This window comes from Rhagoletis pomonella, unplaced genomic scaffold (assembly GCF_013731165.1).
Source record: "Rhagoletis pomonella isolate Grant_MI unplaced genomic scaffold, Rhpom_1.0 Rhpom_scaffold_00006, whole genome shotgun sequence".
NCBI lineage: Eukaryota > Metazoa > Arthropoda > Insecta > Diptera > Tephritidae > Rhagoletis > Rhagoletis pomonella.
Genome location: NW_023458560.1, coordinates 48,760,666 through 48,775,769, shown reverse-complemented (window position 1 = coordinate 48,775,769; position 15,104 = coordinate 48,760,666). Strand labels below are relative to the sequence as shown.

Genomic DNA, 15,104 nt, shown 5'->3' with positions numbered 1-15,104 from the left:
TTAATATAAAAATAAGTAGGGTTTTCCTTCCTGACGCTATAACTCCAAACGCACGAACAATGCTTCATAACTAACTTCATAAAGTTCTTTAAAAATATTTTGTAAATGAGGCCATAAGAGCTTAGGGGGAGAGTTACAACACAAAAATACATTTAAGGCGCAGCGAAGCACGCCGGGTAATTGCTAGTAATAGTATAAAATCAAGTAACAACTCACCCCTGTGTTGATGTCGGTAGATTCCCATACCGCGTGATGCGCATTAGCATCGGCCCCGATAACTATGGGAAACTTCCTCGAGTCGCCAACCATGTCACAAATATCAGAACAGCTCACTCAAATTCAAAAAAATTTTAAGCCAGAATCATTCATTCGTTTTTTATATGAATAATTCATAAGCCGTTTTGAATGCATTCATGCAGCCCTCTAGTAGATATATTCTATTTTTAATTCGTCTTTATTGCATGGATTTTTATTTATAGGATATATTGGTTTGGGTGCTGTTGTTGTTGGCGCAGTTTGTAGGTACGTACCTACATATGTAGATATGTATGTATGTACATTAGACTGCATCACTAAAAAAAGTTGCAGTTTTTTCGCCCGGATTACAAAATGTGTTATATTTGATGACCAAGAATGATAGAATACAAGATTGCGCCAATGAGAGAGGATTTTTGAGCGTAATTTTTGGGTGACGTCATCTTGGTGCAATTGCGAGAGAGAAATGCCAAAACGCATATAAAAATATGTAAACAATGCAGAAAAATGTGGTAATTTTAATATTACATGGCCCAATTTTGCAGGAATCAATAAATATACAAAGATTGATTAATTAGGAACACGTAGCAATAATTTTGGACATGTAGCCCTTTAGATAAGTACGATTTTTAGCACATGAAAAAATTTATGTATGTGGGGGCTGCCTTAGTTAAACAATTAATTACACGCAACGAGTAGGGTTTAACAAAGTACATTTATTTACTGCTTGATGGCGTTCTTAAATTTATTACACGATACAATAATTTTACAAGTCCGTCCGTTTCGTGTGGCGATATATTTGCGAGTGAGTTTCTCTTTTCGTTTCTTTGTATCCTCCTCCCTTTGTCAATCGGTAATTTTCAGTGTTGACTTGTACGTTGTACAGTGTTGTATCTGTAAGTCATTGGTCAGGGTTGCTTAGTGGCATTTTGTGTTCGTCCATCAGTCCGATCCCACATGTATTAACAGTGTTTGCAATTTCATGTAGACCAAAAGGAAGGTGTGCAGCAAAGTGAATTTTTCAACTTGCCATTTTAAAAAGCCATGCAGAGTGCATATTTATATTTGTGGACGGTAGCCAACCACCATAAACTCCACAGCTGTTGACTCCACAGCTTTTATTTGATGACTTTTGTACCATTTCCGAGAGGATGCATGAGTGTGGCTTTTTTGGAAGCAAATATTCTATGTCAGTAAAACATAATTTAAGCTGAACTTTTAAATGCAAAATAATTTGGGCACTGTTTGTATTAGGTACGTAACAGCGCGGTAAGATGCCGCTTGAATTAGCGCCTGGCGACCTTATCCGTTGGTGCATTACCAGAAGCACTAAAAGAATCAGGTAGTAACAAAAATAAGTAGGTAGTGAAGTTCATATATCTATTTACTGTAGAAATTGCTTTTGTATGTATGCCATTGCCAGCAAACTAAACCAGCAACTGTCTACATTCACCATGGAAATATACCTACTACAATTCACCAAGGAAAGGCCAACATAGTTCCATGTAGAAGCTCATAGCTCACACACATAGCCCAAAGCTCGATTTGGTGTTTAATGCATGTCCTCCCCGCAGAACTGCGTCCACTTTTTCGCCAGGTTTGCGTCCGTAGGAAACGAAAAAAAAACTTTATAGCACGCTTTCCTTTTGTTTTCACTATTACACTTTGCCACTGCACACCTCATTTTGCTTTTTAATGTCTCAATAATTGTTTAAAACCACGCAGAAATATTAACGCACAAATATTAAAATTGTTATTTGGTTTTTTTCGTATGCTCACATTCAACAATTGCACCAAGATGACGTCACGCACACAGCTCATTCTGTCAAAATCACAAAGAGCGGATTAGCGGTACCGCGATTGGCGCAATCTCTATATCTCTCAATCGTGTTTGATGACGTCCACCGAAATATTTCGGAAAAACATTAAGATTTGCGTGAGCTGGACCGATTTGAAAATACCTCCAAAAATGGAGTTTTTATGAATAAAAATAGTTGCTTAAAGTACTTTTTGAAAAAAAAAAAATCCCCTCAGATGACAATACAGTTAGGTTTAATAAATCTGCATAAAAATATTTAAAAATCTTTTCAACGGAATCGTAATGATGAGATTTTAGATGCTGTTTTTTTTTACTTTTTTCAAAGATTGTTTTACGAAAAACTTGTGTAACTGAGCCAAAACTATTCCGATTGAAAATTTTTTAAAATTTTTTTTAGGAGTTTTATGCAAATTTTTAAGCTTTAACCGCTTTGTCATTTAAGGGGTATTTTCAAAAAAATCTTCAAGATACCATTTTTATTCATAAAAAACTCAGTTTTTGGAGGTATTTTCAAATTGGTCCAGGTCACGTAAATATTAAAATTTTTCCGAAATTTTTTGATGGAAGTCTTAAAATATAATAGATTTTTCAGTTACTAAACTTTTAATTTTCGAATAACAAAAATTAAATTTTGTAGGTATTATTTCAAAGCATTGCTTTAAGGCTGCAATTAAAGCACCAAAGTATAAAAGTTTAAGAAAATACTTAATCATAACTGGGACAATCAAGTTTACAATTCAAATTTACATATTTACACCATAAAATATTAAAGCTGATATTTTTGCTTGACAACTTAACCAACCTTTGAACTCTTGTTCAAAACAATTAATGAAATAACAATATCAGCTTGTTTAGCGAAAGCAAATTAACCCTTCGACAAACATAGCGGTCTACCACGCCATTTTGAAGAATGTTGCGTTCATCACGATTTTCTCAAAATTTAAGGGCCTTGTATTCGTAAAAATTGCATGTTAGGTGTGCGTTATAGGCCGGCGACGTGTTCGGGCCGTATTTCTTCGTAGTTGTATGTAATTTGACTGCGCTAATTTAGAAAAGAAATAAATACAAAAACTTTTGATATAGGCCATTCAATGTTTGTTTCTGTTATCGAGTATAAATCGTACTTATTTCATTAATGGCATTGCTTTTCTGCCTCGCGTCACAGCATACATTACCGGCTATACGTCAATCTGTTTGTCAATTTGTCACTTCGTATTTAATGTTTACCAAAAAATATTTACGCACATACAAATGCTTCACTTTGACGACGAAAATAAAGACCAATGCACATTTACTAATTCGTACGTATTTTATACCATGTGTAAATAAAATTTAGCCTCTGCGCAAATGTACATATATAACACATACATACCATATGCATACATATGCCTGTATTAGGGTACTTCTTAAAATGTCAGCGTCGAAATTTTGTATGGGACAGCCCTTCACTTCGTTCTATAAAATAGGCATCAAAGAAAATATAAAAATTTTTAAATAATTTTTAGGGGTCGCTACAAGGGTTGAAAAAAAATGCTTTTTGAACTCAGGAAGTCCATATTAGCTCTTTATACATATAAACATGAATTTCTTCGTAGTTTGCAAGATAATTATTCGCAATCCAATGTTATTTGGAACTTATGAAAAATTTAAAAAATGCTGCATTCATTCCGAAAAAATTTAAACAAATGACAGGTTTTGAAGCTGATTGCAGCACCAGGTTGACTAAGCTTTGCTCCGAGTGCGTACACTTTCTAAAGTTTTCAAGGTTTGGGCATCAAATAATGGTCATTTGGATAGCTTTAATTTATAATTTTTTTGTATGCAATACACGCCTTGTCATTAGAATAGGGCACCCTTTAATCCTTAGTATTTACAGTTTTCCATTTGAATTCCATAGCATATTCTAATAATTTAGGATATGCAGCTTTGTGGCCCATTCAATTTTAGTGCAATAAAGCGCAAGTTTCAAGTGGCTGTATAATAGCGTTGATTTTTCAAGTTTTTTTTGTTAACGGTGCTGCGCATTTTCTTCCATACAAAGTATGCTCGACAAAATTTGTGTATGAAAGAAAATATACGAATTAAAATAGGTGGCAGCCCTTTTCATAAATATTTCTGAATTGTAGATTTTTTAAAATACTTTCCGTTTGATACAAGCACACTCAAATTACAAAGATACAAATTTGTATTACCAAAACAAAAAAAATGTGGCAACCCTAGTATTTTTTAAAATTACTTTTTGATTAAAGTTCTCAAAAATACTTTTCCTTTTATATCCAATATTAAGTTGTTTAATTTAAATTTTGAAGAATCGAAAATAGGTGACAACCTTGCACTAATATCCTTAGGGCCTAAGGAATAACGCTTAGTTAAAGGCAAAACTAATTTTAATTTTGTAGAATCGAAAATATGTGGCAATCTTACACTAATATCCTAAGGACCTAGGGAATAATGCTTAGTTTAAGGCAAAATTAATTTTAATTTTGTAGAATCGAAAATGTGTGGCAACCTTACACTAATATCCTAAGGAATAGCACTTAGTTATGTTTAAGGATCTTGTTTTAGTATCCATATATATAAAATAATATTGTGTCTTTATTTTCTTAACAAAAAACTAAAAAGTATACGATTCAAAGTAGGTGGCAACTCTTTGTAAAATGCAGCGAAAAATATTCTCAACGATCAACGGTAATATTTAGTGGCTTGAAACGTGCATTTTACTAAAATTTATTTAAAATTTCGATGAAAATTTCTTGAATTTGCCCCGAGTTCTGTATGATATTAAACAAATGTATTATTTTGCTTTTTGTTGTTGCATTAACTATATTTTTATAAAAAAAATAAGAAAAATTTGTTATCGAATAAAAAATAAAAATAAAATCGGCGAAACTTCTGGGCAATTTTTTTACGCTGACTGTATATACTATTTATATACATACATATGTATATACACGAATTGCTCATTTAAAGTAATGACGAATCCATGGGGAGAGTTAATATGGATTTCCTGAGCTCAAAACGCATTATTTTTTTTTTTTTATGGGTCTAATCATTGAACTCGTGTCGATCGAAAAATTTGAAATTTTTGTATAGAAAATGATAGGAAAATTTCATGATTTCCGATCGACACGAGTTCAATGATTAGACCCATTATTTTAAATTTTTAAATTTTCGTGAACATCTTTAATTTGTACGTAGAACGAAATAAAGGTGTGTCCAAACAAAATTTTGGTTTTGACATTTTAAGAAGCACCCCAATACATATGCGTGTAAGTAAGAGCAGCACCGTGGCAAAGTACGAAATACTTGCATTTAGTATGTAATGCGTTGAAAGGCGTAAGGAGCTGTCGTCAGCACCTGATCACTTGCAACTTGACGAGTACATACTTGCAGCAGCAAGCTGGGTGGGAGGTCGTTACAGCACAGCTGTTAGGAATTATGTAGGTCAAGCTGTTGAAATACATACCTATGTCGCACGCTTGCTGAGGATCTATATAGTTAGTTAAATAGTCTTGACACTTAAAATGATAATCTGTATATATGTATACACCTGCACATATGTATGTAGATAGCACTTATCTGCAACAACAATAACAACAAATCGCATATATACATAAATGTATTTTTCAGTTGATGACATTTGTCACCATTTTTATTTTGGAAATTTACGAAGTCGGCTGTCATATTTTGAAGTACGTTGTAATAGTAACAACAAGGCACACGCGGTTGTGACACATAGAATCATAAATAATACATACATACATAAATACATACATAAAAATATGTAATAATAGTTAAAACGAAAAAAATGCTGCTCAACAACACAGCAGATTGTGGCTGTAGAAGTTGACTCCACTGCACAGCTGGCTGTAGGCAAGTTGGAGCGATTTGCAGCCACCCTGCAGTAAATCGCGTTAGTTCAGAACTAGCGCAGAACTAGCTCATTAAGAGGCGGTACTGGTTCTCGATCTATCCCAACGCAGTGCTTTCAACTGTCTCTTTTTACATGGCGATGTACTGGGAAAAGGAAAATGCCATTTCTGCAGAACTTTCGAACTAGTTCTGAACTTGTTTAATTTTCGACAGTTCTGGGAAAATAAGTTTTTTATGAGAAAAAATGTTGATTATTCGATTTTTTTATATTGTTTTCATTTTTCCTGTTCTCTTACAGATTGCATTTTATTTTATTTTTTGTTTTATTCTTTTATTTTACTTATATTACATTTGATCATTTTCTCTTCAATTTTTAAACGGCACTCAACAATTTCAATTTGTTAAATCTCAAAATCACAACTGCTTCCACCGTGATTTGAACTCGCGACCAACGATGTTAAGGGTCGTTTACATACGACTTTTGCTTCAGAGTTCTGCTTTGACAGATAAGTTGAATACATGATTTTATAGGAGTATTGCTAAATATAATGCGAGGAAAGCAAAGCGAAGCAAAATCATGGGCAACTCTCAACTTTTGCGCGCTTTGGCAATCAGCTGTTTACATGTACCTTTTCTCGTGCGCTCGCATTCGCATTTAAACGCATTTAAATAAAGTAAATATGAATTATTATTGCTAGTATTAATGCATACCTATTATTATACTTTTATCTATTTGACACAGATAAAATATTGAGGGAAAGGAGAACGCAGAAGCTGTCAAAGCTTTTATTGCAGCATACCTTCTACGCTTCATGCTTTGTTGTTAAAGTTCGAACTGTCAAGCGAAGCGAGGAAAGTCGTATGTAAACGGCCCCTTAAAGTCGGAGGTCTTCCTGCTGACCTTTTTGGTATTGTGCGAGAAGTGAGAATTTGTGCATTTACTTTTCAACACAGCGCAACTAGCGCTCCGAAAGTTTCAACTGTCTCTCTCTGCAGCCGTTTTGAACTAGCGCAGAGATAGTTCTGAAATATGTAGGGTGGAACTAGTGCTTTAACAGACTGTCTCTAAATTTTACTGCAGGGCATACACACACACACACATCCAAACACATTTCAGTATGTTTGCTTGCTAGTATTTAAGCTAGTTAGTTATTTAGTGGGGTTAGGTTATCGCCGTTTTTCTGTTTTTTTTTCATCATCATCAACACACACTACATATGTATGTATGTATGTAGAAAAAAATCACTTGCTGGCACATTCCACTTTACACTAAATGCAATTCAATATACATACATATGTATGTACATACAAATCTACATACATGGCTTTTGCACAAAAGCGAACTAAATGCACATAAATCTGTGCTTTTGTAAGTAATCACACTGCACTTTTCTCGATCGAAATCGCTAACAGAATAAAATATAAAAACTGTAGAATTGTAGGTTTAAAATATCAAATAAGATTTCATTTCTTTACCGCACGATAAAATAACTAGAAATGGCGTTTGACCAAAGACGCAGGCGAAGGGAACTCGTAAAAACAACATTCAGCACTAACATATGAACATACATACGAACATATGTATTTATGTGAGTATGTATATACAAAAAAAAAACAACAAGTAAATATCATGTGGAGTAAAGAATAACCAAAAACAACAAATACCATAAAAAAAATAAAAACACTAGCATGTAAAAACAATTATGTACATATGTAAATGTTTAGCGTCGTAGCACATGAGAGAGCGTAATAACAAAAGCACACACGTTCTTGGCATGAAATGGCACCGTACTGAAATCTGTTGCTTGCCCATTTGGGGCCAGTAGCGTGTGGAGCTCTCAAACTAACTTGCCTACTACGAGCAAGGCGAAGAAGTGCGCCGCTAAAAGAGAGCTAATTGGATTTTAGATAAGGTGAGTAGAATGAGCATAGAATGGGGGAGAATGAAGAAAAACACATGTAAATGCGCGTTTGATAGGCGAAGATCGGCATATGGCAATAAACAGGGTTGCATTCGGTGTGTCAATAGTGATGATGTTTGTGTACTTATTGAAATTTGTTTCGGTTTTTTTTTTAATATGTAGGTTATTAGCTAATGCTATACACAGAGAAAAAAAATTCCAATAAAAAAAATAAATCTAATAAGACATCTCTATGGATTTTTTTACTTTCAAAATGTATATCAACAAGGAAATCTTAGAAAAAAACAATGAGATATTCTTGTGGTTTTCATTAAGGTATCTAATTAAATGATAAAAATCAGGGACCGTAACAGTTACAGATTTTATTAAAAAAATCGCTCTTTAACCATTATTTTTTGACTTTTATTTAATTACTTAAATATTTACTTAATTTGAAAATAAATTTTTATTTGCAATTTAAAAAAATAACAGTTATTTTTGATTTGTGTCTAAATAATCTGCAATTAACAGTTATTTTTTATTTTATTTATAAAAGTCATAAATAAAAATCAGTCACTGACCTTTATTTTTTAAATCATACTTATAAAAGTCATATGTATAAGACGTAGTAAACTTTTGTTTCCCAACACTTTCTTAACTGCGAAAAGTGTTAATGACTTTTATACGAATGATTTAAAAATAAATAATATAAAAAAAACTTTTTAATATACAACGCTTTTATAAATGGACTAAAAAGTAGAAAATAATACTTCTCAGTCCCATAGAATATGTTTTGATAACTTTTGATTTTGAAATTTTAGCAAAAGTCATTATAAACAATCTATGAAATTGAAAATGAAAAACGTGGAGCGCATGCAATACAAAGCATTCGATTTAATTGACAATAGTCAAACTACATAACGTAGACCTAAAATTTCTACAGCGAAAGTAGAACTTTGAAATCGATTTTAAGCGGTCGTTATTTATATACCCACATACATACATTCATATATTACTTTTCATATCAATTCAAGTGTATTACATGCGCCCCACGCTTTTCATTTTCAATTTCATAGATTGTTTATAATGACTTTTGCTAAAATTTCAAAATCAAAAGTTATCAAAACATATTCTATGGGACTGAGAAGTATGATTTTCTACTTTTTAGTCCATTTATAAAAGCGTTGTATATTAAAAAGTTTTTTTTATATTATTTGTTTTCTATTTTTTAGTCCTGTCTGAATAAAAGTTTGCAATAGATATTAAAATAATTCAACGATATTAATAGAAAGGTGCACACACATGCATTTACATATGTATGTACATACAAACGAGCACCAATTAGTTTTATTTAAAGAAATGGCGTGACGTCTATTTCCGGTGTAGCAAACGTAGTACATAGGGCGACATCTAGATGTCATCTACCTCGCCCTATTCACTATGCTTTTTTATAGGAGCTTTTCAAAGCTTTGCTTTATGGTGTCGGACACACAACATTGAAAGTTTCTGGAACACAACATTGCAAGTTGATAAAAGCGTTGTAATAAAAGTCACTGGCTGATTTTTATTGATGACTCTTATAATTAAAAGTCTTCAATAATTGTTATCTAAGACATATAATATACAAATCAAAAATAATTGCTATTTTTTTTAATATTGCATAAAAATCGCAAAAAAAATTTATTTTCAAGTTTGAGTCTCGGTGAAAAAATAAATCGATTGGTATGTATCACTTAGTTGTAGAACATTTCCTTCATAGTGAACTTTTCCATGACAGTTTTCTTCAATAACTGTTATGTTCGGTCCCTGATAAAAATAAATAAGGAACCCTGACATGGCAGTTCCCAGCTCTGTCTATTCAACTGCGGAGACTTCATTTAATCTTTAAAATTGTATTGCTATTTTTCCGATCAAATTTAGCCGTTATTTTATGATTTTTATGTCTTCGATCAAGAGTAATCCTTTTTTTAGATTTTTATTTTTAACCGACTTCAAAAAAAGAGGAAGGTTATCCTCAAGTAGCACACTGGTGTATAAAATGGTGTAAATTTATGGATTTTGGTACAAATCTGATTAGATTGAATAAAAAAAGAACGTTTGGGTGTATTTGTTATTCCACCAGTATTTCTTTCAAATCAAAATTCTACTTTTAACATTTTGGTGCTATTTATTCATTGAGATTAGTACGAAAACTACACCAGCTCCTAAAATGCGCCACTTTTTTCATTTGGTTCACAAATAGCTCCACGTTAACAAATGTCGTTAAAATTATTCAGGCGACATTCTGAGTAGTGATGTGCTGAATTCTCGGTACCCAATACTTCCTTTTCGGTACCCGATACCGATTCGACACACTAAACTATCGTCATTATAGCTGTGCCGTTCAATTAAAGTAGCTTAAGTCACTTTAGATGGTTTGACTTTGAATAAAAAAAAAAAATCAGTTTCCTTTGAAATTGTTTTATATTTTAATTAAGATTCTATTATAGGGGCATCTTGAACTACATCTTTGGCTAGTTAAACGTTAAAATATTGTTTAAGAATCCAATGAAATGTGGCTTTAAAGGGAAAAGGACCTATCTCGACATAGGCTACTTTTGGGGGTAAAAATTATTGATATTTTATAAGACATCGCCTAAAAACCCAAAATGTACAAATAAGACGGTCCTTTCTCAAGAGATGAGCAATGTGTTTGTATGTATGTAGTTAAGTGAAGCAAGTATAATGTGTGCGTCGAACAAGGCAGGCAATTAAATCTGCACAATAATGATCAAGGCGAATTTAATAAGGTGGTGTTAGCCGTATATAAGTAAAAAATTACACTTACAAATTATACGCAGATATTCATACTGTCATTAGTATGAACTACAACAAACACGTAATTTTGATGTAATGTCCTCCACGGCGAAAAATTCAGATACGCCAGTAACACCACCTTATTAAATTCGCCCTGATACTGATGTCGCAAAACACACTCTCGCCTTCTTTTACTTATCGCAACCGTCTTTCCAATTGCAATAGTTCTGGTGGCAATATTATTTATTTTTAATAGCTGACACTATATGTATGTGTACATATAACTCATATTTTTGGCTGTTGCGCGCTTTTATTAGAAATTCCAAGATTTCGGTACCGAGCATCGAAAGTATTTGATACTTTTTAAATCGGTACCGAGTATCGATCAATACTTAAAAGTAGCGACTCAGCACATCACAAATTCTGAGAGCAATTGACAGTGGACCAAAGAATTCACCAAAAAATGAATATTGAATACACCACACAGTAGCTTTGTTTCTTTACAGATAGGCGCATTTACACAAGGTAGTGTTAGCTGAATATAAGTAAAAAATTACAAAAGCAAATTACAAGAAACACATAATTTTCACGTTATGCGGGGAAAAATTCAGCTGTTGCTCCAACATTAGAGAGATTAGGCACAGCTACTTTGATTTGCTTCTTTTACATATTTTTGTATTTTTTGATAAAAATGGGCGATTTATTAAATTTGATAAAGTGTGGCAAAACCTGAGTATTTGTGAACAATTTTTAAACATAAAATGCGATTAAAAATTCGCAGCAAATACATATGTCCAGTTGTCAAAAGCATCGGTCAGGTGTTTACTAGCTAGTTTCTGCTAGTTTGCGTTTCTTAACTTTTTCTATATTTCACTCGCTGTGAGCGTAATTCTGTAATTCTTCCCATTCCTCTTCCTGATAATGATCTGCTAGGAAAGTAAAGAAACAAAGCTAGTGTGTGTATACATAATACACTGCCTGTTTTAATATGAGCTTATTATACATACCGCAAGTAGAGCTGCTATCATTGTTGCCGCTTTGATAAATTGGTAGTTTCATTTCAGGGATGTTCGAAATGTCAAAAATGCATTGAGCTGTTGTTGCATAGTATTCGTTTATTAGAACATTTGTAAAAATTATAAATAAATTTTGTCGAATGGCGGTAATACAATGGTGATGTGAAAGTAGAAAAGCGTACTGAGAGCGTGCTAAAATGGCCTAAAACTCGTACCGAAATATTAAGATTATGTTGCTGATATTCCGTAATTTTATTGCATCATGGTTAAATGAAAACAAATAAATAAAAATAAAATTGCGCGAGCACAGTAATACATTTTTTTTGTTACCAAATATAAAATGTTTATATCGATTGTATTTTTTTTACATTTTAGACATAAAATAATTGATATAAATTGAATTAATCTCAAAGATTCATACTTTTGCATGAAGTAGAATCAGAAACGAAATAAAATATCAATATATGATGATTAAAAAAAATTGGTAGTTTGGAAACTGATTTGGTAGAATTTTTTGTTCCTAAAAACATTGTCGAGTGGTAACACTGGTTGGTATATTTAATACACCAGTGGTGAAATATGCATCAATAAGGCACCCCTACACGCTTAACGTTTGTTTGGGTACTAATGATTCAACATCATGCCTTCACAAATGCAGCTATAAGTTGCATAGTATATATGAGTACGAACAACAGCGAGAATTTTTTCTACATAACATAGGCGAACGTTGATTTGATTTCTTCTTTTCGTACGCGTAACAAAACATGTTGAAATGTATACGTTCGCGTTTGCGTTCGAATAATGGACGTGTGGTAGGCGCTTAAACGTCTGTCAACTGTGTTCATTTGGCAAGAAACATTTTTTATACCAAATTCTCAAACTGAAGTGTGTCTAGGGCAAAATAAATACACCGTTCTTGGCTTGGTAAATATTTTTGTACCAAACTCAAGAATCTGTGTAAGTTTTCAAAGACGACCATATTTTCAAAGTATTATAAAAGTAAGGCTAAGTTCACAACCTAGAGTAATAGCGTTACACGATGCAATGGAAATCGCTAAATCCAAAGAAACTACTTCGCCAGCATAATCGCTGGCGATTAACAAGTAGCTAGTGTTTAAATTGCAGCAAAATTATACACGACTAATTTTTTAGAATAGGGGAGTTTACGATGAGTAGCATTTTAGATTTAAAGTTGCTACGTACCAATCTAGCACATATTTTGTTGTTGGGAAAGCAACAAAACGTGTGATACATTGCTACGTAGGGATTCCTCTAATATATTTTTTTTTGTTTCCTCAACCCTTTGACAATTTATACCGAAACTTAAGCATATAGTATTGTACATAATAGCAGTAAAAGAGATGTTTAATTTATTATATAAATATGTACATATGTATATTTTTTATTTATTTAGGCTTTAAGTATGAGAAAAAGCTTTTTTTAACAAACTGCATAATTTTTATTTGCTTGCACAGCGATAAACACCAAAGACTGTGTAAATGTTGGTTAGAAGCGATTTTTATGTATTCTCGCTACGCTAATACGTTAGGTTGTAAACTTAGCCTAATACTGAAACTCAGCTGGACGCCATATTAAAGCTGTATGACTATTATTTAACTAATTTAACAATTTCATTATTTACATTGGCTCAACTATGCCACTTTATGTGTATTTTCGAACTTTTTTAAACAGCGCATCTCTTAAAAATTTAATAATGGCGAAAAATTCATTGCTTTCAAAATATAATTTTCCCAGATTTATTTAAAAATCTTCAAATCCTTATAAATTTTGAGGCGCTCGAGTTTTAGAGGGGGTGGTACCGAAATTCACTCGACAGAATGTACCTCGTTTTTAAATTAGGAACTCACATTCATATATATTCGCGATTTTCTTGCCTGCATATTTCGAAAAGGAATGCTGAGATTTATAAAAAGAATTCCAAGTCGCGCAGATTAAAAAAGAGCTTCGGTGTAAATTTTATGACTGAGTTAATTTTAAATTTGATTAGTAGTAATTTTTATTCCTCGAATCCTTTTGTACTCTTCACACTCATGAAAATATATTTATGCTAGAATATGATGTAAATTCTGTACCATTATGGTGTATGATCTGAGCCAATACCAATACGTATTTTCCACCAACGGAGTTTATATTATGTTCTAGAAACAAGAAAACTTGTATAACACTGGTATAATATATATCGCTATCTTAGAAAGAAAAGTTGCTAAGTCCCATTTTAAAAATTTTACAGGAGAGGAAAAAATCTTCCTATAGCCATTTTCTTTAACTATTTCGCAAGACTTTGAATCAAACATTTTGCGCGTTTAAAGCAAAGAAAAACTCCATAAGAATCAGAAGGTTTCGATATTTATTAAAAGATGGCGCATTATTTTGGCCTTATCGGATTTGCGGTGCTTCTTTTGGACTTAGCAAATTTTCCTTTTATTGCTTATGAAGAGGAAAAAATAAAACATGTACCTTTATAATTTTCGAAACGATGCGTATTCAATTTCTCTAGCCTCCTATATCAAAATATGAGTTTTCATAAAAGGTGGACTTAGCAACTTTTCTCTCTCGATTTCTTTTTTTCAAAATTACTACTTTTTCTGCGCTTTGCACTAAAAAATTTAATACAAGGAACTTAAAATTCAAATCAACTGGTCTTTTGCAAATTTCATAAACTGTATTTAAAATTAAAAACTTTCAAATTGAGTTAAAAATGAAGGCTCTCGTGAACTATGAATAGTAAAAGCAAATTTTGAACCACTGTGCAATGGTTCGGTGGTCATAATACACCACACACTGACACTTCTGAAATAACGTAAGGACGGCTACTTATAAATTAAAGATTCTTCGACGTCACCAGTGCGAACTAGCGCATACTTACGCGGGTTACAAGTAGGGACACGAATTTCGATACGATACGATACCATATCGATATTTTTGGCATTCGATACCGATATTTTCAACTCGATAGTTTTAAAACGATATTTTTTGGAATCGAGTACCAGAACCCTAGTATCGTATCGAATGTCATAAACTCACATTCCAACCCTGAGGGAAAAAAATTTTAGAAAAAAAACGTGCTAAATTGAAAAAATACGCATATGAAAGAACACCAACCCAACTCGTTTTAAATTTGAGTATATACGTTATAAAATATGTGGTTGTGAAGTGCACAGACGCTTTTTCGTAATTAAGAAGAAAAAAAATTAATTTTATATTCCGTCTGATGAGAATTGAACCCGGACCCTCTTGGCCGCAACTAATTGTATCAAGCGTCTTTGCACACTCAGCTATAGCCATACATGTAAAGGTGTTTTAAAATGTTGAGTTTGAATCATCATCACAGCGCGCGATTAGTGCATTATTTCATACCATTTCCCATTAAATTCCCATTTTTTCACGCATACCCTCTTAAAAGTTTTGTAATAACCCTATACT

General features: G+C 32.6%; 1 protein-coding gene across 4 annotated transcripts in view; it reads left to right on the top strand.

The window, feature by feature from the left end:
* LOC118740857 overlaps positions 1-15,104 on the top strand; it is a 534,289-nt gene that overhangs the window by 8,064 nt on the left and 511,121 nt on the right. The window lies entirely within an intron of this gene.